This window comes from Rhinoraja longicauda, chromosome 23 (genome assembly GCF_053455715.1).
Source record: "Rhinoraja longicauda isolate Sanriku21f chromosome 23, sRhiLon1.1, whole genome shotgun sequence".
Classification (NCBI taxonomy): Eukaryota; Metazoa; Chordata; class Chondrichthyes; order Rajiformes; family Arhynchobatidae; genus Rhinoraja; species Rhinoraja longicauda.
Window position 1 is genome coordinate 10,676,423 of NC_135975.1, and position 21,879 is coordinate 10,698,301.

Below are 21,879 nucleotides of genomic sequence, written 5' to 3' on the forward strand. Positions count from 1 at the left end.
AAGTGTCAAAGAATACAAAGAAAGCAACTGGTCTGAATGGAGTGCCTGGCCGTGTCCTCAGGATCTGTGTGGACCAGCTGGCAGAAGCATTCACAGACATCTTTAACCTCTCGCTACTTGATTTTGCTTCAAGATGACCACCATACTCAGTGCTAAAGAAAAGTAAGGTAGCACGCCATAATGACCACTGTCCTGTGGCTCTGACATCCACATCATGAAGTGCTTTGAGAAACTGGTGATGACACACATCAACTCCAGCCTCCCAGACAGCCTTGATCCACTGTCTACCATTGCAACATGTCCACAGCAGAAGACACCTCACTAGCCGTAAACACATCCCTGGAACACCTAGATCAAGACACCTACGTCGGTTTCCTATTTGTAAACTACAGCTCCACCTTCAACACCCATCCAAATTCCTGTGCCAAAGAATCAGCACATCCCTCTGCCACTGGATCCTCCACTTTCTGACCCACAGACCACAATCAGTGAACATAGGTGACAACACATCCTCCGCAATAATTCTCAACACCGGTGCCCCACACGGATATATTTTCAGTTCCTGACTATACTTCTCATAGGATCAGAATTGTAGGCTATTTAGCCCAGAGTCTGCCCCTCTATTTGATCATGGCTGGCCTATTCTCCCTTTCAACCCCATTCTTCTGCCTTTTCTCTGTGGTGGTTGTCATGAATCCATACAGTTTTTGATCAATACATTTTAATTGCTCAGCACTCAATTCAAAGACACTTTTTGGAAGAAAAAAATAACTGCACAATGCTGTTTGCATCGCCATAAATAGAATGCTTTATCCAAAAAACATTAGCTGTACATAAAGTATAGAGCCGCTGGTTAGTGATGATGTATCAGTCAAGTGAAAAGACTGGTCAAAAGTATCCATGGATGATTCAAGGGCTAATGATTGGCTGTCAGCATGGTGCCTCTGGATAAATGTATGCCTATAATAAGCAGCACATTCATAGGACTAATAACACGGCTAGTCTTCGTTTAATGTATCTATACAATAAGGATAGTAACAAAGTACAATGATACTAATAATAGACTGAATTACAAGGGGTTTGCGTGGGAAGATGTGATTGCCCTGAGGTTTGGTTGCTGCTTAATTCAGTGTAGATCTTCACAGCAAAATGGACTTTCAACCAAGCGCAAGTCAACCATGTAGTGAAAGATCTCAAAGCAAACAGAATTTGACAACAATCATTGGACATGTGTAGAAACTTCAGAGTTTTATAGTGTAAGAAAATAACTGCAGATGCTGGTACAAATCGAAGGTATTTATTCACAAAATGCTGGAGTAACTCAGCAGGTCAGGCTGCTGCCTGACCTGCCGAGTTACTCCAGCATTTTGTGAATAAATACCTCAGAGTTTTATAGGGTTGGAAGAGAAAATATTAAGGTATGACCATGAACCATATTGTAAGCAAAGGCAAAGATTTTAAAACTAAATAGCAAGTAGCCAAGGTATTTTCCAAGTAGTTGCATTGGTTGCAGAAGAGAGTGCGAGTTTGAATGTGAGCCCACCAACTTTAATGTGATCCCACCGCCTGTCACATCTCACCATCTCCACCCCTCTCCAACTTCAGCAGAGACCACACTCTCCGCAACTCCTTGGTTCACTCATACATTCACACCTAAACTAACCCCTCCCCGGGTACTTTCCCCTGCAACCGCAGGAGTTGTAACACATTATCCCTAGTGTGACGCACATTCTTTTTGGGCAACCTGCAGCCCAATGGTATGAACATTGAATTTTCCAGTTTCAGGTAACCCAGGCATTCTGTGTGTCTTTCTCACTCCCACCAATCCACCCAAGTTCTCTCTCCCTTTGTTTTTTCCATCCCTTTGTGTTCTGGAAAATAACCTTGCACCACTTGGTTCCATCTGCCTATCACTCCCATAGTAACCTACCTGGGTTTCTTTTCCCAGGTTCATCTTTCCTATCTCCTTCTCCATCTGATTCTATCTGCCATCATCTCTTTCTCATGTGGTGCCACCTATCATCTACCAGCTTCTGCCTCAGCACTCCCTCACCTGGCACCATTTGCCTGTCATTCCTCCCTTCCTACCCACCTAATTCCATCTTTGCCTACTAGCCTACCACAGAACTGCACACTATATTCCAATGTGGTCTCACAAACAACGTACAACTGCATCATGATGTCCCAACTTTTGTACTCAATATCCTTTCCAATGAAAGTAAGCATGTCAAATGCCTTCTTCACCACACTGCCATTGGATTCACTACTTACAGCTCTGATCTGACCTGTTGGTTGTGGGACTATTCAGATTTGTCGATGCCATGCTCCTTCTGCTATTTATTAATACCTTGTTGTAGCCTGGCCGGGATGACTCTTCATTTCTGGGTGTGCCTGGTACTACCCTGGGCATGCTTGATTATACACATTGTACCAGAATTATTATTATGTTTAATAGTATATTTTAGGGCATACTAAGAAATCCAAGGAAGAGCCATTTCAATTGGCCAGACGAAGCAGCAAACTGCAGGGCTGGGAGAAATTTAGAATTCAACAGAGGAGGACAAAGGGGATAATTCAGAGGGGGAAAATAGAGCATGAAAGAAAGCTTGCGGGGAATATAAAAACTGTAAAAGCTTCTATAGATATGTGAAGAGGAAAAGATTAGTGAAGACAAATGTAGGTCCCTTACAGTCAGAAACAGGTGAATTTATAATGGGATGCCTCCCCACTCTCTCCCCCCCCACTCACCCCCCCCCACTCACTCCCCCCCCCACTCACCCCCCTCCCACTCACTCCTCTCTCCCCCCCCACTCACCCCCCCCCCACTCACTCCCCCCCCCACTCACTCCCCCCCCCACTCACTCCCCCCCCCCCACTCACTCCCCCCCCCCCACTCACTCCCCCCCCCACTCACTCCCCCCCCCACTCACTCCCCCCCCCCCACTCACTCCCCCCCCCACTCTCACTCCCCCCCCCCACTCTCTGCCACCCCCCCCCACTCTCCTCCCCCCCACTCTCCAAGAAGGGTCTTGACCCGAAACATCACCCATTCCTTCTCTCCAGAGATGCTGCCTGTCTCGCTGATAGAGAACTGGTTGGCATTCCTTCTCTCCTGAGATGCTGCCTGACCTGCTGAGTTCCTCCAGCATTTTGTGGATGCATTGGTGATCATTTCTCAAGGATCACCAATGATCACCAAGTACTCAATGAGGTGGCCCTAGAAATTGTGGATGCATTGGTGATCATTTTCCAATGTTCTATAGACTCTGGGTCAGTTCCTGTGGACTGGAGGGTAGCTAATGTAACCCCACTTTTTAAGAAAGGAGGGAGAGAGAAAATAGGAGATTTATAGACAAGTTAGCCTGTCATCAGTAGTGGGGAAGATACTTGAGTCGATTATTCAAGATATAATAGCAGCACATTTGGAAAGCAGTGACAGGATCAGTCAAAGTCAGCATGGATTTATGAAGGGGGAATTATTCTTGACTAATATTCTGGAATTTTTTGAGAATGTAACAAGTAGAATGGATAAGGGAGACCAAGTGGATGTGTCTGAAGAAGGGTCTTGACCCGAAACGTCACCCATTCCTTCTCTCCAGAGATGCTGCCTGTCTCGCTGAGTTACTCCAGCATTTTGCATCTGCCAGTGTATCTGGACTTTCAAAAGCCTTTTCAAGGTCCCACACAAGAGATTAGTGTGCAAAATTAGAGCACATGGTATTGGGGGTCAGGTATTGACATGGATAGAGAACTGGTTGGCAGACAGGAAGCAAAGAGTAGGAATTAACGGGTCCTTTTCAGAATGGCAGGCAGTGACTAATAGGGTGCCGCAAGGCTAAGTGCTGGGACCCCAGTTATTTACAATATATATTAACGATTTAGACGAAGGAATTAAATGTAACAGCTCCAAGTTTGTGGATGACACAAAGCTGGGTGGCAGTGTGAGCTGCGAGGAGGATGCTATGAAGCTGCAGGGAGACTTGGACAGGTTGGGTGAGTGGGCAGATGCAGTATAATGTGGATAAATGTGAGGTGTCCACTTTGATGGCAAGAACAAGAAGGCAGATTATTATCTGAATGGTGGAAAGAACTGCAGATGCTGGTTTAAATTGAAGGTAGACACAAAATGCTGGAGTAACTCAGCGGAACAGGCAGCATCTCTGGAGAGAAGGAATGGGTGACGTTTTGGGTCCAGACCCTTCTTCAGACTGATCTGAATGGTGTCAGATTAGGAAAAAGGGAGGTGCAACGAGACCTGGGTGTGCTTGTATAATCAGTCACTGAAAGTAAGCATGGAGGTACAGCGGGCAGTGAAGAAAGCCAATGACATGTTGGCCTTCATAGCGAGAGGATTTGAGTATAGGAGCAAGGTGGTCCTACTGCAGTTGTACAGGGCTCTAGTGAGACCACACCTGGAGTACTGTGAGTAGTTTTGGACTCCTACTTTGACGAAGGACATTCTTGCTATTGAGGGAGTGCAGTGTAGGTTCACCAGATTAATATCCGGGATGGCGGGACTGACATGTGATGAAAGAATGGGTCAACCGGGCTTATATTCACTGGAATTTTGGATGAGAGGGGATCTTAAAAAAACAATAAAATTCTTAAGGGATTGGACAGCCTAGATGCAGGAAAAATGTTCCCGATGTTGGGGGAGTCCAGAACCAGGGGTCACAGTTTAAGAATAAGGGGTAGGCCATTTGTGACTGAGATAGGAAAAACCTTTTCACCCAGAGAATTGTGAATCTGTGGAATTCTCTACCACAGGAGGCAGTGGAGGCCAATTCACTGGATGTGTTCAAGAGAGATTAGAAATAGCTCTTAGGGCTAACGGAATCAAGGGATATGGGGAGAAAGCAGGAATGCAGTACCAATTTTGGATGATCGGTCATGATCATATTAAAGGGCCAAATGGCCTACATCTGCACCTATTTTATGTTTCTTTGTCTCTGCTACAAGCCCTGAGGTTTTAACGAACAATGTAATACTATTTTACAACTTCTGATGGTTCTTTGCACCTCATGGATACTCAACTTTAAGCTATTGGGCCATAATGAATCAATTTTGTTTAACAATATAGTATTGCAACACAATACAATCAAAGGCAAACACTGCGCAGTCTCCACAAGAACCATGCAGTGGTCAGTCCCAGCAATACCATCATATGATACCATTCCATTTTTCACCAAAGTTCTGTACTATATATTCTGTATGTCCATTACCAAGTGTTACACAGTGGTAGTATCAGTAGGAGTTACTCATTAACAATTTATTTGTCTGATGCTCATTCTAGAATTCCATGTGGGCCTGACCCAAATATGGATTACGAGTGGAGTTCAAAAGGTTGGGCAAGAGTGCCATTTCTTGACATCAAACGAGCATTTGACCAAATGAGACGTCAAGGGACCAACAAAGAATCAGGAAAAAAACATTTCCTCAGTTCCAGTCTTATCTAGAATAAAGGAAAATAATTGTGCCTTTTGGATGTTAAATATCTTAGCGCCAGGACTATGGTTCTTTAAGGCAGGATCCTTCAGCATGAGCTGCTTAATCAGTGTTCTTCTCTCTATAATAACACGTGGAGATGTTTGCTAATAATATCATACTGTGCCCCCCACAATGTTTGGGACAAAGACCCATCATTTATTTATTTGCCTCTGTATTCCACATTTTGAGATTTGTAATAGAAAAAAATCACATATCATATCATATCATATCATATATATACAGCCGGAAACAGGCCTTTTCGGCCCACCAAGTCCGTGCCGCCCAGCGATCCCCGTACATTAACACTATCCTACACCCACTAGGGACAATTTTTACATTTACCCAGCCAATTAACCTACATACCTGTACGTCTTTGGAGTGTGGGAGGAAACCGAAGATCTCGGAGAAAACCCACGCAGGTCACGGGGAGAACGTACAAACTCCTTACAGTGCAGCACCCGTAGTCAGGATCGAACCTGAGTCTCCGGCGCTGCATTCGCTGTAAAGCAGCAACTCTACCGCTGCGCTACCGTTAAAGTGCACATTGTCAGATTTTATTAAAGGGTATTTTAATAAATACTTAATAAAACCGCCACTTAAAGCGGAAGTGGCGGCGCCTAACGGCTGCGGCTCGCTAGCAGTCTGTTCGTCTTTTTTCCTTTTTTTTTTGTTGTGTGTCGGTGTTGGGATGGTTTTTTGTTTTTTTTTTGGTTGTGTATGTGTGGGGGGTGGTGGTGTGGGTGGGGGGGTGGTGGTGTGGGTGGGGGGGTGGGGGAAACCTTTCTCTTTTAGGTCTCTTCCTCACGGCGCGGGGTGCGGCTCGGCCGCGGGGCCTTCCATCGCCCGGCGCGGCTTCGGCCGCTGGACTTAACATCGCCCGGCGCGGCTCGGCCGCTGGACTTAACAGTGCCCGGTGCGGCTTGGCCGCGGGGCCTTCCATCGCCTGGTGTGGCTCGCCCGCGGGGCCTAACATGCTGGTGCGGCTCGGCCGCTGGACTTAACAGTGCCCGGTGCGGCTCGGCCGCGGGGCCTAACATCGCTGGTGCGGCTCGGCCGCTGGACTTAACAGTGCCCGGGCCGCGGGGCCTAACATCGCCCGGCGCGGCTCGGCCGCGGGACTTTTCATCGCTGGTGCGGCTCGGCCGCTGGACTTAACATCACCCGGTGCGGCTTGGCCGCGGGGCCTTCCATCGCCCGGTGCGGCTCGGCCGCGGGGCCTAACATCGCCCGGTGCGGCTCGGCCGCGGGACTTAGCTGTGCACGGCTCGGTCGCGGGGCCTTCCATCGCCCGGTTCGGCCGCGAGACGTCTCAGCGCCCGGTGCGACTCAGCCGCGGGGACTTCCATCCCCTTGCGGGGACTGTGCGGGTCGGTCGGGGACGAGCTGTCTGTCCGTGGGCGTGGGGAAGAGAGTGGAAGAGAGTGGAAGTTTTGTTGCCTCCATCACAGGGGGTGTTTGGAGTCACTGTGATGGACGTTTGTGTTGGGGTCATGTGTCTTGTGTTCTTTTTTGTGTGTGACTGCTATGTAGTTTCGTTCGGTACCTTGGTACCGAATGACAAATAAAGCTCTGTTGAACTGTTTTATACATTTTGGTTTCACCGTGTAGAAATTACAGCTGTCTTTATACATAGTCTCCCCATTTCAGGGCACCATAATGTTTGGGACACATGGCTTCACAGGCGTTTGTAATTGCTCAGGTATGTCTAATTGCCTCCTTAATGCAGGTATAAGAGAGCTCTCAGCACCTAGTCTTTCCTCCAGTCTTTCCATCACCTTTGGAAACTTTTATTGCTGTTTATCAACATAAGGACCAAAGTTGTGCCAATGAAGGTCAAAGAAGCCATTATGAGACTGAGAAACAAGAATAAAACTGTTAGAGACATCAGCCAAACCTTAGGCTTACCAAAATCAACTGTTTGGAACATCATTAAGAAAGAGCACTGAGAGTACTAATCGCAAAGGGACTGGCAGGCCAAGGAAGATCTCCACAGCTGATGATAGAAGAATTCTCTCTATAATAAAGAAAAAACCCCAAACACCTGTCCGACAGATCAGAAACACTCTTCAGGAGTCAGGTATGGATTTGTCAATGACCACTGTCCACAGAAGACTTCATGAACAGAAATATAGAGGCTACACTGCAAGATGCAAACCACTGGTTAGCTGCAAAAATAGGATGGCCGGGTTACAGTTTGCCAAGAAGTACTTAAAAGAGCAACCACAGTTCTGGAAAAAGGTCTTGTGGACAGATGAGATGAAGATTAACATATCAGTGTGATGGCAAGAGCAAAGTATGGAGGAGAGGAGAGGAGGAACTGCCCAAGATCATTCTTGGGCTCATTCCACAGCAAGACAATGATCCCAAACATACTGCTAAAGCAACAAAGGAGTTTTTCAAAGCTAAAAAATGGTAAATTCTTGAATGGCCAAGTCAATCACCTGACCTGAACCCAATTGAGCATGCCTTTTAAATGCTGAAGAGAAAACTGAAGGGAACTAGCCCCCAAAACAAGCATTAGCTAAAGATGGCTGCAATACAGGCCTGGCAGAGCATCACCAGAGAAGACACCCAGCAACTGGTGATGTCCATGAATCACAGACTTCAAGCAGTCATTGCGTGCAAAGATATGCAACAAAATACTAAACATGACTACTTTCATTTACATGACATTGCCGTGTCCCAAACATTATGGTGCCCTGAAATGGGGGGACTATGTATAAACACAGCTGTAATTTCTACATGGTGAAACCAAAATGTTTAAAAATGGCCTTTATTAAAATCTGACCATATGTAATTTTTTTCTATTACAAATCTCAAATTGTGAAGTACAGAGACAAATAAATAAATTATGGGTCTTTGTCCCAAACATAATGGAGGGCACTGTATTCTGTTCCATTCACAGCTCCTCAGATAATTAAGTAATCTCTTCCCATATGCACCAGATCCTGAATATACACGCTTGGGCTAATAACTGGCTAGAAACATGTAATGCACAAATGACTGTAGGTTAGGCGTTTCATTAGCCATTAGATATTACCTCTCATGTGTAAGTAATTGGTAGTATATGGGGGAAGTTGATGGGAATGTGGGGGAAATAAAATAAGGTCAGTGTAAGTGAGTGATTGATGGTTGGCGCAGACACAGTGGGCCAAAAGACCAGTGTCCAAAAGGCTATATAACTTGGTATTTAGCATGAGTAAAACCATGGAGTTTGAAGAAAGGTTGGGAAGCGATTCAAGATCTTGAGGCTTCATCAACTGAAAATATGGCCTGTTGAGAGAGTGATTAAAAGTGGAATATACAGGAGTCCAGAATAGATTACGTACAGAGATATTCAGATAAAGAACATGATGGGTAGAAGCTGCAAATCAGCAGGGAGAATAATCAAATCCAGAGGCATCAAAGCATGGATCACATTTTCAACAGCAGCCGAACTAAAGCAGAGGTACAGTTGCAGAATTGATAGTAGAGCTAACACGAGTAGCATGTTGATTTATTTGTGCTGTTCGCGTGCTTTTCAGAACAACATAATATGCCAAAGCAAATCATAGGAATTGAAAATGTCATTCTGCTTCAGCTAGTGGTATTCTAGCTGAAAAATCTTTACTATTTTAAAGAATGGAGAAATTATAATCAAGCAGGAAAAAAAAAGCCAGGTTGGGGAGTGGAGACGGTGGGAAGGTTTGTTTTCACTCCAGAAAAGGTGGATAAGGAATGACAAGACAGGTCTTTAAAATTATGAAGGGTTTTGGCAGGATAGACCATTTTAAAACAATGAAATAGAGTCTCAAACTATAGGGCATGAATTTAAATACAGTGCATTCAGAAAGTATTCAGACCCCTGTGCATCTGTGCTATTTGATCAACTACATTGTATGGGGTAAATTCTACGTTCTCTCCAGTCTTTGAGTAAAATAGTTTCTCCCAAAGCCCTCACTGGATTTATCGTGCCTACAGTGCATTCAGAAAGTATTCAGACCGCTTCACGTTTTCCACATTTTGTTACGTTACAGCCGTATTTTAAAATGGATTAAATTCATTTTTAAAAAATAATCAATCTACACACATTACCCCATAATAAAAAAGCGAAAACAGATGTTTAGAATTTTTTGCAAAGTAATTTAAAAGAAATAACGCCAAGAGGGCCGTCATGTACCTTTTACTGAGGAGTGGCTTCCGTCTGTCCACTCTACCATCAAGGCCTGATTGGTGGAGTGCTGCAGATATAGTTGTCCTTCTGGAAGGTTCTCCCATCTTCACAGAAGAACTCTGTCAGAGTGACCATCGGATCCTTGGTCACCTCCCTGTCCAAGGCCCTTCTCCCCCGATTGCTCACTTTGGCTGAGCGGCCAGCTCTATGAAGAGTCCTGGTGGTTCCAAAGTTCTTCCATTTACGAATGACGGAGGCCACTGTGCTCTTCGGGACCTGCAATGCTGCAGAAATTGCTTTATACCCTTCCCCAGATCTGTGTCTCGACACAATCCTGTCTCGGAGGTCTACGGACAATTCCTTCGCCTTCGTGGCTTGGTTTTTGCTCTGGCATGCACTGTCAACTGTGGGACCTTATATAGACAGGTGTGTGCCTTTCCAAATCATGTCCAATCAATTTAATTTACCATTGGTGGACTCCAATCAAGTTGTAGAAACATCTCAAGGATAATCAATGGAAACAGGATGAACTCAAGTTCAATTTTGAGTGTCATAGTAAATGGTCTGAATACTTATGTAAATGTGATATTTCAGTTATTTCTTTTTAAGTACTTTGCAAAAATTTCTAAACATCTGTTTTCGCTTCTTCATTCTGGGGTATTGTGTGTAGATTGATGATTAAAAAAACCCAGAAATTAATCCATTTTAAAATAAGGCTGTAACGTAACAAAATGTGGAAAATGTGAAGGGGTCTGAATACTTTCTGAATGCACTGTGGGCACGATAAATCCATGGGGGCTTTGGGAGAAACGATTTTACCCAAAGACTGGAGAGAATGTAGAGTTTACTCCATACAACGTAGTTGATCAAGTAGCACAGATGCATTTTATGTAAAACCAGACGACAATACAAAGGTGAAACAAACGGAAGACTATGTGGATGAAGCTTGAGAAAAAGTTGAAGGAGACTTGTGCAGAGCATAAACATCACAGTGGATCAGTTGGGCTGAACAATTTGTTGTCTGTGCGGTAGACCTACTGGTGGAACATGCAGATATTTTTTTTCCCAGTTTCCCCATCTCATGCATCATACATTTGATAGAGTGATCAGAGATGCTCTTTCCAAGACTCCAGTTGAATTCCATTTTCCAGACAGTGCATGAGACTCTGCCTATGATTTATACTTCCTGCTAGGACCAATTTGGAGCTTGACGTGGAACAAAAAGAAAAGTCTCTGCATTCTATTTATTCCTTGTTCATCAGAGACATGGTTAGCCAAGGAATTCAGCCAACCGAAGAAAGCAGCTGGAGATTCAAGTCCTAGAATGCAGCACATTGGGCCTGTAGCATCAGTATTGGCTTAGAGAATTTGGAGTGTGCTCCACCTTTCAAACAGGTCATGACTAATCCTTTGTTCCATGTCTGATATCCTTGCTTAACAGGTCTTGGTAATAAGTCAGGTGTTCATTTCATTACTCCAGCATTCTCTTCTATTCGACTTTCCATTTTAACCTTACTTCCCCCCTCCTCTGGCTCTGTACTTACTGAAAACCTTTATAGACAATAGACAATAGACAATAGACAATAGGTGCAGGAGTAGGCCATTCAGCCCTTCGAGCCAGCACCGCCATTCAATGCGATCATGGCTGATCACTATCAATCAGTACCCCATTCCTGCCTTCTCCCCATACCCCCTCACTCCGCTATCCTTAAGAGCTCTATCCAGCTCTCTCTTGAAAGCATCCAACGAACTGGCCTCCACTGCCTTCTGAGGCAGAGAATTCCACACCTTCACCACCCTCTGACTGAAAAAGTTCTTCCTCATCTCCGTTCTAAATGGCCTACCCCTTATTCTCAAACTGTGGCCCCTTGTTCTGGACTCCCCCAACATTGGGAACATGTTATCTGCCTCTAATGTGTCCAATCCCCTAATTATCTTATATGTTTCAATAAGATCCCCCCTCATCCTTCAAAATTCCAGTGTATACAAGCCCAATCGCTCCAGCCTTTCAACATACGACAGTCCCGCCATTCCGGGAATTAATCTAGTGAACCTACGCTGCACGCCCTCCATAGCAAGAATATCCTTCCTCAAATTTGGAGACCAAAACTGCACACAGTACTCCAGGTGCGGTCTCACCAGGGCCCGGTACAACTGTAGAAGGACCTCTTTGCTCCTATACTCAACTCCTCTTGTTACGAAGGCCAACATTCCATTGGCTTTCTTCACTGCCTGCTGAACCTGCATGCTTCCTTTCATTGACTGATGCACTAGGACACCCAGATCTCGTTGAACTCCCCCTCCTCCTAACTTGACACCATTCAGATAATAATCTGCCTTTCTATTCTTACTTCCAAAGTGAATAACCTCACACTTATCTACATTAAACTGCATCTGCCATGTATCCGCCCACTCACACAACCTGTCCAGGTCACCCTGCAGCCTTATTGCATCTTCCTCACAATTCACACTACCCCCCAACTTAGTATCATCTGCAAATTTGCTAATGGTACTTTTAATCCCTTCGTCTAAGTCATTAATGTATATCGTAAATAGCTGGGGTCCCAGCACCGAACCTTGCGGTACCCCACTGGTCACTGCCTGCCATTCCGAAAGGGACCCATTTATCCCCACTCTTTGCTTTCTGTCTGTTAACCAATTTTCTATCCATGTCAGTACCCTACCCCCAATACCATGTGCCCTAATTTTGCCCACTAATCTCCTATGTGGGACCTTGTCGAAGGCTTTCTGAAAGTCGAGGTACACCACATCCACTGACTCTCCCTTGTCAATTTTCCTAGTTACATCCTTTATGACTTACATTTTTCAATCATGTAAAAGAGTCAGACTAAAAAATGTTAACTGCATTTCTTTTCACAATATTCTACCTTAGCTGAAGAGTGATTACAAGATTTTCAGCATTCCAGAATCCACAGTAGTTTGTCGTTGTGAAAGTTATAAGAGTCATCGGGTGATACAGCATGGAAACAGTCCCATTGATCCACCAAGATCATGCTGACCATCGAGTACCCATTTTTACACTAATCCAACCCCAACCTAATTTATTCTCCTTACATTTCCATCAACTTCAGGGTGGCACAGTGGCGCAGCAGTAGAGTTGCTGCCTCACAGCGCCAGAGACCCGGGTTCAATGCTGATTACAGCTGCTGTCTGTGCGGAGTTTGACTGTGACTGCATGGGTTTTCTCTGGGTGCTACAGTTTTCTCCCACATTCCAAAGATGTGCAGTTTTGTAGGTTAATTGGTTTCTGTAAATTGCCCCTACTGTGTAGGATTTGAAAGCGGGCTGACATAGAACTAGTATAAAGGTGATCGATGGTCGGCGTGGAGATGGTGGGCCGAAAGGCCTTTTCCATACTCCATCTCTGAACTCAACTACACATGAGGGAAAATCAGGAAGTCAAAACAGGAACTTAGGACACCTTTGGCAAATGAGGTAAAGGAGAATCCAAAGGGATTCAAGGAATATTCATTATTGCTTTATTGTCACATGTACTGAGATACAAGGTAATATTTTATTCTGCATGCTAGCCAGGCAAATCAGATCACACACGAGTTCATCAGATAGTGCAAAAGAAAATAAAAGGAGTGCACAATATATTGTTACTGTTAGAGAGAAAGTGCAGATTAAAAAAAGGCACAATAACGTTTTGGAAGATCAGGAATAGCATAAGGGAGATCCATTCAAGAGTCTGATAGCAGCTCGGTAGATGTTGGTGTTGAATCTGGTGGTATTAAGCTTTGTATTGGCTTGTGGGATGGTCTTGGCCAGAGCAGTTGCAATACCAAGCAGTGACGCAGCCAGATAGAATCTGTAAAAACTGGTAAGAATTATTGCATACATGCTGAGCTTCCTTACTTAGCCATCTGAGGAGGTAGAGGTGCTTTCTTGGGCATAGCATCAATGTAGTTGAACCAGGACAAATTGCTGGTGACATTGAGACCAAGGAACTTGAAGCAGCTTCAGGGAGTATAGTGAGTGGCTGAGCAAGCAGCCTGGTAGAGCACCTGTGTGGAAACAGGCCCATCGAGTCCATGCCGACTGCTGATCATTCGTTCACACTGGTTCTATCTGATCTCACTTTCCCACTCCCTACACACTAAGGGCTCTTTACAGAGGCAAATTAACCTTCAAACATACTTTGGAACGTGGGAGCAAACCGGACGGAGCACCCGGAGGAATCCCATATAGTTACAGGGAGAACGTGCAAACTCCACACAGCGATATGGTCAACAATTCAAAGTCTGAGAAAAGGTGTCAATAGACAATAGGTACAAGAGTAGGCAATCCGGCCCTTCGCGCCAGCACCGCCATTCACTGTGATCATGGCTGATCATCCACAATCAGTATCCCATTCCTGCCTTCTCCCCATATCCCTTGACTCCACTATCTTTAAGGGCTCTATCTAAGTCTCTCTTGAAAGCATCCAGAGAATTGGCCACTGCCTTCTGAGGCAGAGAATTCCACAGATTCACAACTCTCTGGGTGAAAAAGTTCTTCCTCATCTCCATTCTAAATGGCCTACCCCTTATTCTTAAACTGTGGCCCCTGGTTCTGGACTCCCCCAACATCGGGAACATGTTCCCTGCCTCTAGAGTGTCCAATCCCTAATAATCTTATATGTTTCAATAAGATCCCCTCTCATCCTTCTAAATTCCAGTGTATACAAGCCCAGTCGCTCCATTCTTTCAACATATGACAGTCCCGCCATCCTGGGAATTAACCTTGTGAACCTACGCTGCACTCCCTCAATAGCAAGAATGTCCTTCCTCTAATTTGGAGACCAAAACTGCACACAATACTCCAGGTGTGGTCTCACTAGGGTCCTGTACAACTGCAAAAGGACCTCTTTGTTCCTATACTCAACTCCTCTTGTTATGAAAGCCAACATGCCATTAGCTTTCTTCACTGCCTGCTGTACCTGCATGCTTGCTTTCAGTGACTGATCAACAAGGACACCCAGATCTTGTTATACTTCCCCTTTTCCTAACTTGACACCATTCAGATAATAATTTGCCTTCCTGTTTTTGCCACCAATGTGTTAACCTCACATTTATTATTGTCATTGTTATTCAAAAGCTCCATGATTGAGTGCACAACTAATGAGATGATGCCTGACATGGACCTGTTATGATGGTGTGTGGTGGACCAGATGAAGCTGTTCCTAAGTATGGTGGTGCACGCTTTCAAACTTCTGTACCTTCTGCCCGACGGGAGCAGGGAGAAGGAATGATCGGGGTAGGAAAAGTCTTTGATTAGGTTGGTTACTTTTCCGAGGCAGCATGAAGAGTAGATGGAGTCAATGGACTGGGCTACATCTACTACTTTCTGCAATCTCTAGGGCAGAGGTGCAATCAAACCAAGTTGTGATGCAATCCGACTGTATGGTTTCTGTGTTGAATCTGTAGACGTTTGCAAGAGTCATTCGAGACACGCCAAATTTCCTCGGTCTTCTAAGGAAGTAGAGGCACTAGTGTGTTCTCCTGGCTGTCGCATTAATGTGGTTGGCACTAATATTACCAACAATCTTTCGTGGATCAAGCCCTCAGCCATCTCCACTTCGGCACAATTGATGCTAATTGAGGCATGTATTTTACCACGCTTCCTGAAGTCAATAACTGGCTCATTTGTCTTGCTGACATTGCGGGAGAGGTAATTGTCCTGACACCATGTTACTAAGTTCTCTATATCCTTCTTGTACTCTGTCTTATCATTGTTCACGATCCGGCTCACCACAGTGGTGCTGGGTCTGCAAATTTGCAGATGTATCTTGAACCAAATTTTGCTGTACAGTCGGGAATGTATAAGGAGTATAATAGAGTACTGGGAATGCATCCTTGCGGGGCACTGGGAATTATTGTGGAGGACGTCACCTATTCTCAGGTTAATTGGCTGCTCTAAATTGTCTCAGTGTGTAGGTGAGTGGTAGAATCTAAGGGGAGTGGATGACAATATGGAGAGAATAAAAGCTATCCTACCCATGTACCTGTCTAACTGTCTTTTAAATGTTGCAATTGTACCCACTTTAGTTTAGAGATACAGCACAGAAACAGGCCCTTCAGTCCACCGGGTCCGCGCCGACCAGCGATCCCCGCACATTAACACTATCCTACACCCACTAGGGATTAGATTAGCATTGGATTAGTGTAAATGGGTGGTTGATGCCATGGTCTCAGTGGGCCAAAGGGCCAGTTTCCATATTGGATATCTCTGAACCATTACAAAGTACTGGCAAGTCCACATTTGGAGCGCTGTATACAGTTTTGGTCACACTGCTTAACAAGGATTTTACGGAGTCCGGAGGTTTGAGTCATAAGGAGATACTAGATAAGCTAGGTCTTCTTTTCCCAGAGCAAAGATAACGTGAAGTGCTTGTCTTGTCCCCAGGGTACGTGAGTCTAAAGCAGGAGGGCATAGGTTTAAGGTGAAAGGGAAAGATTGAAAAGAGGTCCTAAGGGTCACCTTTTTTCACACAGAGGTGTGTATATGGAATGAGCAGCCAGAGACAATTGTAGAAGGGCGGTCACGGTGGGGCAGCGGTAGAGTTGCTGCCTTGCAGCGAGTGCAGTGCCGGAGACCCGGGTTCGATCCTGACTATAGGTGCTGTTTGTTCGGAGTTTGTACATTCTCCCTGGGATCTGCGTGGGTTTTCTCCGAGATCTTTGGTTTTCCCCCACACTCCAAAGACGTACAGGGTTGTAGGTTAATTGGCTTGGTAAATGTAAAAAAAATTGTCCCTAGTGGGTGTAAGATAGTGTTAATGTGCTGGGATCGCTGGTCGGCGCGGACCCGGTGGGCTGAAGGGCCTGTTTCTGTGCTTATCTCTAAACTAGATTAGGTACAATTGCAACATTTAAAAGACAGTTAGACAGGTACATGGGTAGGAAAGCTTTGGAAGGATATGGTTGTAACACAGGCTAGTAGGATTAACTCAGTTTGGCAACTTGGTGGGCATGGACGGATTGGAGCGAAGGGTCTATTACTATGCATATAGCTCAATGAAAATAAGTATAAACCACAAAAATTCCCCAGATTGAGGTTGTAACTAGCGTGGTGTCACAAGGAGCAGTGTTGAGGTCTCAGCTGTTCACAATTTATCTCAACAATTTTGCTGCGGTGACCATGTGTAATATCTTCCAGTGTGCTAATGATACAAAGCTGGGTAGTGGTATGCTATGAGGCTTCAGAGGAACATAAATAAATTTCTATAAAACTCTGAAAGGAACAGAAGGGTAAAATTGAGTGGAATGGGAGTGCACCTGATGGAACAGTAACTCGAGTATGAACCAATAAGGGCAAATGTCTACTTGTGTCTTGTTCACTCTATGTAATTCACGGAGTCATAGAACTGTACAGCATGGAAAAGGGCGGCACGGTGGCGCAGCGGTAGAGTTGCTGCCTTACAGCGAATGCAGCGCCGGAGACTCAGGTTCAATCCTGACTACGGGCGCCGTCTGTATGGAGTTTGTATGTTCTCCCCATGACCTGCGTGGGTTTTCTCCGAGATCTTCGGTTTCCTCCCACACTCCAAAGACGTACAGGTATGTAGGTTAATTGGCTGTGCAAATGTAAACATTGTCCCTAGTGGGTGTAGGATAGTGTTAGTGTGCGGGGATCGCTGGGCGGCGCGGACCCGGTGGGCCGAAGGGCCTGTTTCTGTGCTGTATCTCTAAATCTAAAAAAATCTTTAAAAATCTAAAATGGCCCTTTGGCCCACCTTCTCCATGCCAATCAAGTTGAACTATTTGGCTAGTCCCATTTGCCTTAATTTGGCCAGTAGTCCCCTCAACCTTACTATCTGTATATCTGTCCAAATGTCTTTTAAAAGTTGTAATTGTAACTTCTATAGCTTCCTCTGATAGCCGATTCCAGTTACAGAGTACCCCGAGAGAAAAGATTGCCTGATCCCTCTTAAATCTCTAAACCTCTCATCTCAAGCCTATGCCCTCTAGTGTTTTAATCTTTACCCTGGGAAAAAGACTGTGAACATTCACCTTATTCATGACCCTCATGATCTTAGAACGTAGAATAGTACAGCATAGAAATGGGTCCTTCGGCCCACAATGTTTGTGCCAAACATGATGCCGAGTTAAATTGATCTCATCTGCCTGCACATGATCCATATCCCTCTATTCCCTGCACTTCCATGTGCCTATCGAAAAGCTTTGTAAACTCAACTACTGGATCTGCCTCCACCACCACCCCTGGCAATGCATTTCAGGCCCCACCACTGTGCCCTGCATATCTCCATTAAACTCCCCCCCCCTCTTACCTTTTAGCTATGGCCTTTAGTGTTGGACATTTCTACCCAGGGAAAAAGGTTCTGACTATCAACCCTATCTCGGCCTCTCATAATTTTATATGCTATCAAGTCTCCTCTCAATCTCTGATCTTCCAGAGAAAAGTCTCCCCTCAACTTCCGAAGCTCCAGAGAACCCTGTACACCTCAAAGGTCCCAGTCTATTCAACCTCTCACAATAACCTAATCCTGCAAACCTAGGTAACATCCCAGTGAATCTCTTTTACATCCTTTCCAAGTTAATCTGTGCAAAAGATGATTCTTGCATCATTGCCTGCAGATTGTTTGATTGGTGAACATTAGATTTCAGGCATATGAAACAAAAAAGTTGATAGAAATCTTACATCTAATTCTCTGTCGAGGGTCTATGTTAAAATATCCTTATTTAATTTTGAAATATTTGGGGCAAAACAGATGCCATGTGCAAGTTACATATGGTGGGGGTTGGTAGATAGGGATTTAAAAGTCAGGGGAAGATAAACCTCTGCAAAACAATTTGTCTGCTGATGCAGCAAGTTCTAAAACTCTCCTCACTTTCAAAAGAGGTTGCTGGTTGAGTAGAGATAACAATTTAAAAGTAGGTGAGTAACATAAAAAGGAAAACCACCACTAGACTAGCTTTCATCACCTCAAGGGAGGTTAGAAATTAAGTTTATATATATTTTTATTAACTAGCTGTAGGATTTTACATTGTTGCATCTCTTTGAAAATCAGATAGTTACTCCTGATTGAGGGCAGCTCACATACAACAGTCGGAAAATTTTACATAATTAAAATGCATTGTCGCATTTGTGGTTCCTTGAAATCATCATCACTATTTATTTTCTTGCAAGGAACCACAAAGAAATTGCTTTTCTTGGAGAGCATCTACCAAAACAATCTGTTTGGACTGGAGGCATGGAACATCCATTGCACCGGGACTATGATGAGGGGCAACATACACGGTACCAATGAGGAAGTGTTTGGATTTTCTATCAAGAGAAAAATCAGGACGAGTTTAATGAGAATGCCTGTGATGTGTAAGCATAGACCATTCTTAGAATGAAAATGCAGAAACTTGCTGATAACCACGACATGTATCGATGTCTCTCTCAGGATCATCTTAAGCACAAACTCTCACTGGGACTAAGAATGGAAGTGAACTTACTAACGCAAGAGAGGCGATCAATGCCCACTAGAAGGAACACTTTCAAGACCTCGTCAACAGTGACTGTCCTTAACAGGATCTTTGACTCCATCCATAGCAAACAATCCAATCTAACTTCACTGCAACATCTGGTCAATAAGTCGTCAAAAAGGCCAATACAAAACCCCGCCAAAGATTCAGGACGATGTTAATACTGTAGAAATTCTAGGAATTAAAGTCATAAATTCACAAGCTAATATCCCACAGCTAGGAAGAGGAAAACATGTCAAGAGGACCTCAAAGTCGCTCTAAATGTAAGTGTCTTCAAGAAAGGAGACAAATCTGCAGTCGGTATTCCAGAGTGGTCTCCATTATCTGCTAAAGTCAACACCAACTGCTCTCTTCAACTCCGAATGATATTGTCTGAGAGTGGATCTGCAGTTATGCAGCGACACTATGCAAATTGTACTTTCATGTTCAGCGTTCATTCACTGAAACACGAGACAATGGGCCTTACCCTTGACTTCTGCAAAACAAAAAAAGGTCCTGTACCAACCCTCCCTCCCTGGTTGTTCAACAACTCTCCCCAACAGTAAAAGGACACAACGTAACCCATTTCTCAACGAAGACGGACATCAAATATAAAATCCTCCATCACCTCCAGCACCAACAGTTTTTAGTTGTCTCAGGAAAAGCGTGAAGATCAAGACCATGAATATCACTGACAGGTCACTCAAACTTTTAAATACGTTTACAAAATGAATTCAAATCACATTAATCCTCCCACAAAAATAGATCGACTGTAATATTTGCAAAAATCATAAACACGTGACAGGTACTGTCACGGGTACACAATGATGCAACTACCTCAACGCTCTCGGAATCGCAGCAAATTGAAACACGGAAGCTGCTGACTTTAGCAGAAAACAACAAGTCACTTTGTCTAATTTGCAACACAGTTAAAAAGTTACGTTTTATTTTTTCTTACCGTAAATCCCGACTGACGTCGGAAATTTGACAAACTGATCATAGGAACATTGATTCGATCGATTCCGATCCCAGCTCCAGTGTCAGGTTTTTTTCGCGACCAGAGGCTTCTCCCTTTTCGCCTGGATTTTTCTCCGTGTTTTAACGCTATTGGAAAGATGAACTGTTTATTTGTCAAGTCGGCTCTGCTCTCTGACTTGTGATAGTCAGAACGAAAGTGTGTTATTCCTTTTTGAGCACCCAGATAGAGGATGTGAGAGATCTAACCTCACTTCCCGAGTTTCAAACTGAGCTATAACAATCTGGCCGTAAAATGACGCCGATCTTACAGCTGTTCCTTGCGCAATCCCCACCCTTCCGGGTTCTTGAGCCAGGCTCGGCCAAAACAGGTGAGAAATCACCTGGAGAAAACACAGAGTCCGGGGCAGAATTCGGAAGCCCGACAGTCCCGGGGAAGAGGTTACGCTTTCTCCAAAGCAGTTTATTTACAGCAGGTCGCTAATCACCCAACTTGGAAATAATGCTTTCAGAAAAGACAATGTGTGTGAGAGAGAAAGAGGAACATTCAGTAAAGTTACAAAGTCTTAGCCGGAGCTGTGTTCCTCGGGTGTACCTCGCCCGAAAATATTTTCAAAATAAATACGTGACTCAACCTAGCATTACTTCATGAAATATTATGACCGACAATGTTAGCAAATTTGGCAATCTCTCCCCACGTGGTAAAATTCTACAAACCTCATTTTCTAGAGTTTAGAAGAATGAGAAAGAGTATTTTTTGCAACGCATTAAAGAGTAGATGCAGGGAGTCTCGTGGGTTTTTAAGGCGCAGGATAGTACTGTTACTTCTACAATCATAAGGCTGGAAATCTTTGAATTTTTCTTTCTTTCAATGACTGAGTCAGCAGATCGAGTAGTGCAGGACAGGCCATTCAGCCTTTGATGCAACTATAAACTGCACATCTGCCTGCACATGGTCAATTTCCCCCCATTCCCTCAACGTCGCTATATTTACCATAAACCTTCCCTGATGTTTTCTCCCCACAGCGGGCATCTACCACTGTGAGAACAAACTTTCCTCATAAATCCCCCTTAAACTCCTCCCCCATCACTTAAGGCCATGTCCTTTTTTATCTGACATTTCCATCTGTGGAAAAAGATTACCTACCCTATAATTACCTCTCATAATTTTATGTACTTCTATTAGATTGCCCATCAGCCTCGACAATCAAAGTATGTCCAACCCCTCTTTACAACGAATACTCGCTAATCCAGGCAATATCCTGGTGAGCCTCTTCTGCACCCGCCCCAAAGCCTTCGCAACCTTCCTGTAAAGTGGCGACCAACGCGATACACCAAATATTGCCCACTCAACACCTCTACTGGTGCCTTATTTACCAACTCATCCACTTGTTTTGCCACTTTCCAAGAGTTAAGAGCTTGCATCAAAAGATCCCTTTGTACATCAATGCTTCTGAGTCCTGTCATTTCCTCTTATATTTGACCCTCTCATGTGCAAAACCTCACACCTGTCAGGATTAAACGCCATGTGCCATTTCTCTGCCTACATTTCCAATAGGTCCATATCGTGCCGAATCCTTTGACAACTTTCCTCACTATCCATTACTCTGCCAATAATAATTTAAAGCTACCTACTGCAATTGCTCTGTGGCTTTCTAAATCATGGATTTTTGCACACCAATGAAATCAAAGTACACAGGAATAGGGTAGGAAATTAAAGTCGATTAATATATTCAATGGTGAAGCAGAGTTGTGAAATTGTATGGCCTATTACTTTTCAAAGTTCCT

The 21,879-nt window shown here is 44.3% G+C and overlaps 1 protein-coding gene across 4 annotated transcripts in view; it reads right to left on the bottom strand.

Annotated features, from left to right (window-relative positions):
- LOC144605081 (interferon regulatory factor 6-like) overlaps window positions 1-21,879 on the bottom strand; it is a 57,707-nt gene that overhangs the window by 23,074 nt on the left and 12,754 nt on the right. For 2 of the 4 annotated variants that reach the window (XM_078420125.1, XM_078420127.1), the window contains exon 1: window positions 20,075-20,347. The exons of 1 other annotated variant lie outside the window; for it this stretch is intronic. The gene's annotated coding sequence lies outside the window, so the exon portion shown is untranslated. Of the gene's footprint in view, window positions 1-20,074; window positions 20,348-21,879 lie in introns of those variants that run through there. One more of the 4 variants, XM_078420126.1, reaches the window with a different exon arrangement.